This window comes from Podarcis tiliguerta (assembly GCF_965153285.1).
Source record: "Podarcis tiliguerta genome assembly, chromosome: 9".
Classification (NCBI taxonomy): Eukaryota; Metazoa; Chordata; class Lepidosauria; order Squamata; family Lacertidae; genus Podarcis; species Podarcis tiliguerta.
The window spans coordinates 34273318-34284372 of record NC_139542.1 but is presented as its reverse complement, the minus strand read 5'-3'; positions in this window follow the sequence as shown (position 1 = coordinate 34284372).

The following is an 11055-nucleotide window of genomic DNA, read 5'->3' as shown; positions in this document are numbered from 1 at the left end:
AATCTAACATGGTTTATAGGAGTTTTAAAGATGAAGTCAAGAACCTGTGGCTCTCTATTAAGAATGTAAGAACCTGTTGGATCTAGTCCAGCATTCTCTTCTCAAAGTAGTCAACCAGATGCCCACGGGAAATCCACAAGCAGAACCTGAGTGCATCGGCACTGTCCAGATTATGTTGGACTGTGGTGATATTTAGACATGCTGGCTGGGGCTGATGGGAGTTGGAATCCCTCAACATTTTGAAGGTAATGGGTTCTCAGGATCCAGCTCCTCAGGCCTCACTGATGCGATCCAAAGGAAAGCAGAGCAATATGTTCGGAACCAGCTTGACTGCAGGAGTTGCCAGAAGGAGGCATACAAGGCGTCATCCAACCATGTTAGGGACTCCACTCTGGATTCCTGTAGGGTTTACTCCTTAGCCGTTTTCTTCTCCTAAGGATGTCCCACAAGGCAGCAGAGGTTTTGGATCAGAGCTTTCCTTCTCTTAGATGGGCTACCTTCCCAAGTTGATGAGCCCCATCTGCCCTTCACTTGCCTCATAGCACATGCAGAAACCACCTTCTTGACCACTGGACCTACTATTGGTCTCATCTGCTCAATCTGCTGGAACCTGTCTTTGCATTGGCTACTCTCACCTGGTTTAACACATGCTGACAGCTTCTAGGAGCCACAGGTGAGAGCTGAGTGCACGTGGGGACCAAAGCTGGAGAAACCACCCCAGAAGGAGCATGACATGTCCCTCACCAGAGGTACTACCCCTCCCCTAAAACCCCATACAGCCCTACCTGTGAGTAAGCTTAATTTAATTCAGTCACACTTCTTAGTAGACATGGAGGGCTCTGTTGGTGCTGATCTTGAATAACTTTAGACATTGGATGCCACTAGTCACAGCTTTCTGCCCCTGCCAACATATGGAAATATTATTCCCTTGAATATGACTTTATTAAAATAATGTAAACTATGCAGAAAGTTCAAATTTGAAAATAGTCTTTTAAATACATTTATAAAAGCAAGACCCTAAATGTAATACTTGACAATGGCAATGCAACAGCTTGTGTGCTTATATGTTAAAATTACTGTGCGTTACTCAGTACCACTGATTTAACATGCACAATTTAAGAGATGAATTAAATTGCAGTGGACTCCAGCTTTTGATCATGCTGGTCCACAGCTCCAGGCAAATTCCAAGTTGTGTTATGCTAGCCATCTGCTATTCTTTTAGCTCCATAGTTTTTAGAAAGAAGTATCTTCAGAAGTATTTGAATGTGACATTCTGCATTAGAGCGAACAATGTCTTGATGGCTGGGTTAGCTAATAGAATAGTTCATTAAATGAAAGATGAAGTTCATAGAGAACTAAACAAGTCTCATTCACAGAGATTACTTTGTTTTCTTAACACAGTTCAAGAGACTTAGGCAGTGTAAATAGTTCATTGTACATGTTTCTGGGGAACAAGTTCTTCCTCACGTAAATGCAGCAACGTATTTCTAACATAAGCATAAAAAATAAATATTTATTATTCCCATGCTGTTCTTCGTAAGAATTTTCAATGGCCTGTCCCCCCAAATACCCCTTTCATGCTGGTGGGAGGCAAGTCCGGGTAAGCCACCCAGTGCATGGGAATAACTATGGACTTGGAAATTACTTTTGAGCAAACATTTACAGCAGTATGCTGTGACTGAGTCAGAATGAAAGATGTATAACCAAGTTAGTAGCTGGAACATAGCTGAGAGTGACTAGGGGTGGTGTGAAAAGAGGACTCTTTCCTTCGGACGTTATTTTGTTGTAGTCTGGCCACTGCATCTAAAACCCTGTTGCAGGGTTGCTCTGCTGAAAAAGTCTGTTTTCTCTTGCCATTCATTGACCCTCTTCCAACAGTTGCTTGTCTCTCCACCTCTCATTTCATGCTTCAACTGGTTCATGATCCAGACTGATTTGACAGGTCATGAGCCATGGCACAACTGGAATCTTTAGAACTTGCAAGAAGGCTCACAGCCCTCGCTTTTTTTACATTTTTTTGCTCTATCCCATTATATGAGCAGGGGAGACACTATACAGTCCTACATATTATGTTTATAATGCAATACTAATAATACTTTAATCAGAAGCAAGTCCCACTGAACTCAATGTGGCTTACTGGCCAGTAAGTGTGATAGAGATTGCAGCCTGGCATTACAGCCTGGTTAGGCTCCACCACCCATTATTTGCCTCGGCATTTGAGCCCAATGTCAGTGTTTGAATGAGACAAGAAGAGAAAGCAGAGGAGGTAGCATAAGAAGAGAAAGACAGTACAAATAATTTTTCTATGAAGAAAGTAAAGGATGTGTGCACACTCCCATTTATTCCATCCAGTGTGCTCCTACTGCTAGTTTTGGAAGTGGTATGCACCCACAATCCACATTTATCCTCTTGTTTCTTATGGAATACTGTGTTTGGATGCCATTTCCCCCAAAACAGCTTTGACCCCAGTTGAGATAAGGAACAACCTAGCTGCATTTTAGGACAGTAATATGTACACAAACAGGTTCTACTTCTCAGCCATGGCATTTCTCCTATCATTCTACCCAGATCCTTGTTGCTGTGTGTCCAACTCCCTATTCAGTGACTGCATTTTAATAAAAATAAACACCAAAAAACCAGGTGAGAGACCATCCCTGTGTTCTATATCTTGCCTAGTTTAGCCTTGAGGAAGCAGTGATTGATAGGCTGTAACAGACTTGAAAAATAGATGCGTGTTCCACCATACTACTCTTGATCCAGGGAGAAAAGGAACACAATATGGGCATTTTCCTGTCTTCACTCCCACTATTGACTGGGCTTAACATGGGCCTGCAAAGACTGAATAGGATGGCACATTATAATTTACTGGGAAATTATATTTTCCTCCCTGATACAACTACATGCCTTGTTCCAATATAAGACAGTAAAAACAGATCTCTCAACAGAGGCAAGATTATTCTGACCAAGTGTTTTCTTGAATGCAAAAAAGATCTCTGCAGTAAGTCCTATTGGCTTTAACATAATCGATTTTTAAGTAAAGATGCTGAGAATGACAGTTTTTGCTCTGGTTACCTATAACAGAGCCATTTATCAAAACATAGCTGGGCTTTAAAAGGGATACATAATGTTCAGTCTACAAGGAATACACTCTTGGAAAGATTACAGTACCTCCCTTAGGGCACATTCATGGCATTTACTATTTCCTTTTGCTTTCAAATGTAATATCCTGTAGATAACCTGGTACTAACTCAGAATAATGTGATCATATTGCAGCTAGCCCACTGTCGTCTTCATCAGTGTGTTTTGCTGACATATCTCATTCTCCTGGTTTGGAGCATTCTTTATTAGTTTGACAGCGCATGTTGGCCAACACACTTAATGTTATTCCGATGTTGTGTTCGCATCTGTCATGTCATGATTTTTGGAGATGGTCTGAAAGAATTTGTGCTTCAGATCCCTGTTTTGTACAATCCAGTAGTGCATCTGGGATCTTTAAAATGCTATTCATGAATATGAAGGGTGGTTTCCTGATGGACTGGAGGTGCCTCTATGCCTTGGATCTGTGTGGTTGTATCATAAAGCAAAGGTACTGGAATTTCCATGAATAACAGCTTTAAGTAGGCAGTAGAATTTTGTATCCTTGTAATAATCACAAAGATTCATCAGTGAACAATTTAACAATTCATATATTAAATGAAGCGTTAATTTCTTTTGGAAATCGCTGATAAAAATTCCAGTAGAGGAGTATACCGACCTTGGCAATAGTGGCAAACATGATTTGTGTAGATTATTACTTCCGTTCAGAACTACGTACTATTGACAGTTTGCATCAAGTTGTTAACATCCATATAGTTTCACCTTTCGGGGGGAGTAAGCCTTTTTTTCATTAACTGCCATTGGGATTATGGCATTATTCAGGACCATGAACACATTGTTAAGGTTCAGAATGTGCTGAAGAGAGATATCTCAAATCTTATTTTTTCCCCAGAATCTGAACTAGCTTGAAGTATAGCCTGTACAGCGGTACCTTGGGTTAAGTACTTAATTCATTCTGGAGGTCTGTTCTTAACCTGAAGCACCACTTTAGCTAATGGGGCCTCCTGCTGCCGCCGCGTCCGTCGCCGGAGCACAATTTCTGTTCTCATCCTGAAGCGAAGTTCTTAACCAGACGTACTATTTCTGGGTTAGCGTGAGTCTGTAACCTGAAGCATATGTAACCAGAGGTACCACTGTACAGTCATACCTTGGGTTGAATATGCTTCGAGTTGAGCGCATTCGAGTTGCGCTCTGCGGCAACCCAGAAGTAATGGAGTGCGTTACTTCCAGGTTTCGCCGCTTGCGCATACGCTCAAAATGACGTCACGTGCATGCGCAGAAGCGGTGAAAAGCGGTGCACATGTGTGCAGACGTGCCATTGCTAGTTATGTTTGCTTCTAGATGCGAACGGGGCTCCGGAATGGAGGTACCACTGTATTGGCATTAAGAAGGTAGTTTTCTACTAAAGAAACACTCTTTTAAAAATATACATACACAACTAAAGGCGCGAGATCACTTCAAATGAGGTTGATATATTTACCCAACAGATTGGATTCCACACCTCTGCAAATTCACCCTCTGCTCATCAGTTGAACGGTTATACTTGGGAAGGGGAAACTTACACAAGGCCTAAGAGCAGAAAAGGCTGTGAAGAGCAAGGAGCATGGGGAGGCAGGAACATACAGACCAGGGAGTGAAGAGGACAGGAAGAGAGGAAACCAGGTTGTGTTATCTGTAACACATCCTCAAAGAATTGTGGGCACTACAGCGTATTCACAGACTTACAATTCCCAGCAATTCATATCAAACTATGGTACACAGAATTCTTTGAGGGAAAGAATATGCTTCAAATGTAATTCAAAGGTATGCTGTGTGTGTGAAGGTGCAGTCTAGGAACTGAAGGGCTTTATGGTGTTGATGTTGTAGAGCACTCAAAAGAGTCAAAATTTCCATTTCTGGTTTCTAGTTATATGGTTATTTATACCTCTTTCCCCCTATAACACAGCATACACATTTCTTCCTACTTGCTTTATTTATTCCCTTAGTTTTCTGTCTCACTCACTTTTCTTCTGTATGGGACCTAAAGTGACATTCATGTGGTTCCTAGGAAATCTCCCATCCAAACACCGACTAGATCCAGACCTGCTTCATTTCAGCAAGGTAGTAGCCTCAGATGCCTTCAGAGTTCAACCTTGGGACCCAGTACAGTGGTACCTCAGGTTACATACGCTTCAGGTTACATAAGCTTCAGGTTACACACTCTGCTAACCCAGAAATAGTGCTTCAGGTTAAGAACTTTGCTTCAGGATAAGAACAGAAATTGGGCTCCGGCGGCACGGCGGCAGCAGGAGGCCCCATTAGCTAAAGTGGTGCTTCAGGTTAAGAACAGTTTCAGGTTAAGAATGGACCTCCGGAATGAATTAAGTACTTAACCCGAGGTACCACTGTACAGACATTTCTGAAGCATTCTGTTGCAATGTTTAAGACGATTGACCAAGTGCACTATTTTTAAATAATTTATATACCGCTTATTGTGTCAAAATATCTTCTTAAGCGGTTTACAACTGTAAAAGAATTACATAATTAAAACACAATTCCACTGGGCATTAAAACATTCTTAATTAAAACATATAATAAAACAATAAATAAAAAAGCATACCGTTAAAATAAAATCAGAAGCTTACCTCAGAGGAATGCTTACTTAAACAGGAGTATCTTCAGAAGCTGGAAGAATGGCAACCATGATGGGGCCTATCCTATTTCAGAAGGGGGGACATTCCAAACCAGTAAAAGAGTGTATGCAGCTGCCTTATACTGAATCAGCTCAGTACTGTCTGCCCTGACCAGTAGTAGCTCTTCAGAATTTCAGCCAGGATTCTCTTCCAGTCCTTTCTGGGAGTGCCAAGGATTGAAACTGAGACCTTCTGCATGCAGGCAGATGTTTTACCACTGAGCTACATCCCTTGCCACCAGAGAAAAAGCCTCCCTCTGTATGATCGCAAACCAATAATCTGAACTGGATTCTGTTAGCTGATCATTGTGCCTTTTATCTAGAGTTTTGCATGCAAGTAGCCGAAACTTAAAATTGGCTTGGTGACTAACTGACAGCCAGTTGCTTTGAGTGTAGTGACATGTGTCAAACAGAAGAGGGCACTAAGTCAAAATCTGTAAGGTTGCTGGAAGCTCTTGAACTAAAACAAACAAACATACAACTAGCAACAGATCTAACATTAAACAACAACATATACGGGATCACTTAATGTACTTTTCTTTCAGCGGAAAACAGTGGCTTTATTAAATATATTTTAAAGGAAGCACAGTTCTTCCTAACAGTGAACTGGAACGATTTGCAGCGTAACTGGTTGGTCATAATTTTGTTCTGTTTTATTGGACAAGAGTCCAAACTGGGGCAACTTTACCTTCAAAAACCCATTTACGATTCGGATAATAATCCAACACCTGGGTAAGAAGTGTTCTGATGTTCCCCCAGGCACAAATCACCACAGTTGTAAACTTTTCCACTCAGTGTTCAAAACTCCCATTGTTCTTTGCACATTTTGCGACAAGGAATTTCATTAGCGTGAGCAGTTTCTGAGCTCTGGGTGCAGTAATGCACCTAAGATTTCAAATTAAAACTGCAGAGTGAAAGGAAAGAAGGATTTTTTGCTGCCTCCCCACTTCCAGCTACTCTCTGAAGAAGAGACCCTCTTAAGAATATAAGGGGGGAAGGCAAGGGAAAGACTAGACCATGTGAAAAATGAACATAATATTTTAGCTGAAGTTCATTCATTTTCAGCTTTGTAGTCTTTCTATAAAAAAAACCATGCCTAGACATTCTGTTGTTGCGCCATAACCTAGGTTTAAGGTGCCATTTAGCTCCTAGCTTTCAAATCTCAGTTTCTAACGCTGTTCCACTTGTCATAGATATAAAAAGTGTTTGTTTAACGAGATTAAACCTCATAAGCCTTGTGAAGTGTTGAATTCCTATAGTTTACAAGTAAGGAAAAATCTTTGTAGAACTGTTATGATGAACAGCTCATTATTCATTGGTGCTTAGATCATTTTGTTCATAGACAAGTTCTCCATATATAAACAAACTCACAACCCACATCACAACATGTATTGTTTGTGGAAGTCCATATCCAGATATCTCCTTGTACTCTAGCTCCCATCTGCCCTAGTCAGCATGACCAATAGTTAAGGATGATGGGAATTAGAGTCCAAGATAATATGGACAGCCACAGATTCCCCATCCCTATCCTAACATACACACCCCATGAAACACAGCTCAGCTCTTCCTTGTTCAGTTTTCTTTTCCTTTCACCTTAAACAAGGCTAAAAACTAACAAAAGGTTGCATGTTCCCAATTAAATGAAAGGCACTTTATATAGCAGCATCACATAACTATGCAGCTCTTTCCCTGCCAATTCCTCCTGAGAATTGCCAAAGTAATCTGAATTAGGAAGTTTTAGGATTACCTGTACATCAACAATGAATCTCATACTGAAGAATGAGGGAAAACAGGGATAACATGATGAAAAGAAGTGAATCTCTCCCCCTCTGAGGATAGACTGACTGGAAGCAAAACAGAAAAGGGTTCCTGTCTCTTTTAACAGCTGTACAGACAAGGGACTGCAGCTACTGTAGCTTTTTGACCTTGCAAGACAAGTTGCCTTTGCCAAATTTTTCTATGAACTCTGCACAACCATTAAAGGCACAAGAGCCTTCTTTTGGAAGTGATCACCCTGGCAATAATTCCCACCAGGTTAGTAACTGATACACAGAACATCTGTAACCCTCAGCTTGTCATCTGGACTCTGGCAAGAAAAGAGGTGCGTTGATGACATGGCAGAGAAAGTCAGGTGCAGAAAATGTAACAAAGGGCCTTTGATTTCACGCCTGAGGCTGGGATCTAGGAAGTCTTGCATAATCAGAGTCAACCAGACTGAGAGAAGTCTACTAGATAACTATGTGATGATCAGGATGTTGTCTGTCTAAAATCAACTATATCTCCAGTTCCAGCAAATAATACTTTTCCTGATATAAAGATAAGTACTATTGTTTGCAAATCAACCTCCTGCAAGAAGCATAGGAGAGAGGTAGTGGGGGAATCTCAAGATATATCTGGCAGGGCAAAAAACCGAGAATCCAATATAAATTACTAACGGATGCAAGAGAAAGAGGAGGTTTTGCCCTGCCAGATCTGAAATTATACTATGAGGCCTCATGCCTTTGCTGGATAAAAGATTGGATAAAATTAAAGAACACAAAATTGCTAGACCTAGAGGGATTTGATAACAGATTTGGGTGGCACGCGTATCTATGGCGGGAGAAGAAAAAGGGCCACAAAACTTTTGGAGACCACATCTTTAGGAATCCGTTAAAGGAAGTATGGGAGAGATATAAAAATTTATTGGAACCAAGGATCCCACACTGGTTGTCTCCACTAGAGGTTATGTGTGTTAAAAAAACCAATATGAGAGGTAACTGGATTACCTATGGAGACCTAGTGGTTAAGGATGGAGAAAAATGGAGATTGAAGCCATATGAACAAGTAAAAGAATATGTGTTTGATTGGTTTAATTATTATCAAATAAATGATATGTTTAAAAAAGATTTGAAAGAAAAGGGGTATATAGAGAAAGATTCAAGATTCCAAATGGAAATAGTAAACAACGACAGTAAAACAATTTCAAAAATGTACAAAATGCTATTGGAATGGTACACGATGGATGAGGAAGTTAAGTCGGTAATGATCCACTGGGCTAGGGACTTTGGGTACAATATATACCAGGAAGATTGGGCGAAAATATGGAATAACAACTTGAAGTTTACAGCATGCACCACACTAAAAGAAAACACGATGAAAATGGTATACAGATGGTATATCACACCAGTTAAATTAGCAAAGATGTTTAAAACTAATAACAAGTGCTGGAAATGTAAAGAGAAGGAGGGAACCTTTATTCATATGTGGTGGGAGTGTAAAAAAGTGAAAGGGTTCTGGGAGAGAGTATATAATGAATTAAAGAAGATGTTAAAATACAGTTTTGTAAAGAGACCAGAAACTTTCCTTTTAGGAATAATGAGGAATGAAATCAATAAAAAGGACTGTAAACTTTTCCAGTACGCGATAACAGCAGCGAGAGTATTGATGGCCCAGAGGTGGAAACAAGAAGAATTACCGACTTTGGAGGAGTGGAGGATGAAATTAACAGATTACGCAGAATTGGATAAAAAAATTAGACTGGGAAAATTAGATACCAACGAGCCCATAAATTCATTGAGGACTGGAAAAAATTTTCGGAGTATTTGAAAGGCGTATGTGAGGAACAAACAACGCTAGTAGGTTTTAAAGAAGTTTTGTGAGTAAGATAAGGAATATTGCAAAAATGTAAACAAATTTGTTAAGATATTTATTTATGTATTTACTTGTTTACTTTAAAAGAAAAAGGAAAAAAAAGGAAAGGAAAAATGGTGATACAGAATTTGAGAAATGTGTAGAAAAATTTTTTTATTACGGATGATTGGCAGAGAAGTTGTGGGAAGTCCATATGAAAAAACTGTAAATATGTGAATGGGAAATTTGTACGACTATATATATTTACGTAAAATTTGAATAAAAATGAAATGGAAAAAAAAAAGGAGAGAGGTAGTGGGGGGAAATGACTGTCTTGAGTTTAGGTACTATTTCGGGGGGGGGGGGGGAGACAGTAATCCCAACTGCAATGGGAACTTACTAAATATATATCCCATCTTTCCTCCAAGGAGTTTAAGGCAGTGTGTTATAATCATCATTACTATTTATAGTATTTATGAACTGCTCTCCATAAAACACCTCAAAGCAATTTAACAATGAAAACATCAATAATAATGAAAGCGTATTAAAAACAAGTGCAACACAGATACAGACTGGGAAAGAAATCTCTACTTAAAGGTCTTGCTAGAAAAGAAAGGCCTTCAACAGGGTAACATATATTATCAGATAACAGAGGTGGCAGGTGTTTGATATGTAGCAGGAATGGCATGGTTTGGCCCATTTGTTTTATCCTCACAACAATTTTGTGAGGTGCTGTAGACTGAGAGATATTTTTTACATAAAGTGAGGTCTCCCTGGTCCTAGTTCAACACACTATACAGCCTTTCTCATCTTTGGGTGCCCAGGTGTTGTTGGACTACAACTTCCATCATGCCTGGCTATCAAGACCAGGTAAGGAATGATGGGTCTTGTAGTCCAATAACACCTGGGGACACAAGGTTCAGAAAGGCTGCGTCTAACAACTACATCAAACTTCCTAGGAGACTATTTAAAAAGGATTTTGCACACAGAGATGACACTCAAATCTCTGAAAGGTTCCAATTCTCTGCAGATTTCCTAGTTTAAGGTCAATGTCCTTGACACCTTATCAGTTGGCCTAATCCTTAAACAAAGAGACTGATGAAATATTGTTCTGTAGATAGGATGTAGGTAGATCAGAAAGCAGATGGCAAGGCCACAGAAGAAACTGAACTCGTAGTCAGAGCTGCAAGGTCATCGCCCTGGAACAGTACCTGAACATATAAACACCTTTCAAGGCGCCTAGGCACTAAGCAAGGCTGCAGCGGCATCTGGGATCTGAATCTTGTAATGCGATACAATCTGGAGAGAGGGATCCTGCCCATTTAAGAGCTTTAAAGACAGGGCTCCTGCCCCTTAAACAGCTGTGCAGAAGAGGAGATTTCAGCAGTTTTAGCTTGAGTAACAAACTTCATCAATTGAAGCTTCCTCTTCTGTATAACTATTGAAAGTGCAAGAGTCCCATCCTCTTTCACTTGGCCACTCAATCTCTCAGTCACAATGGGCCACTCATCATTTTTCAAACAAGCTTCTTTTTATGGATGAATAAAAATACTTTTACTGATGTGTGATCTTCTTATGTGCCACTGAGTTCAACAAGACTTACTTTCCGATACACCCCCTTACTTAGGAGTATGCCTCTTTTTTAATTCCTGAATAGGCAGGTGCAGAATTGCGTGAGA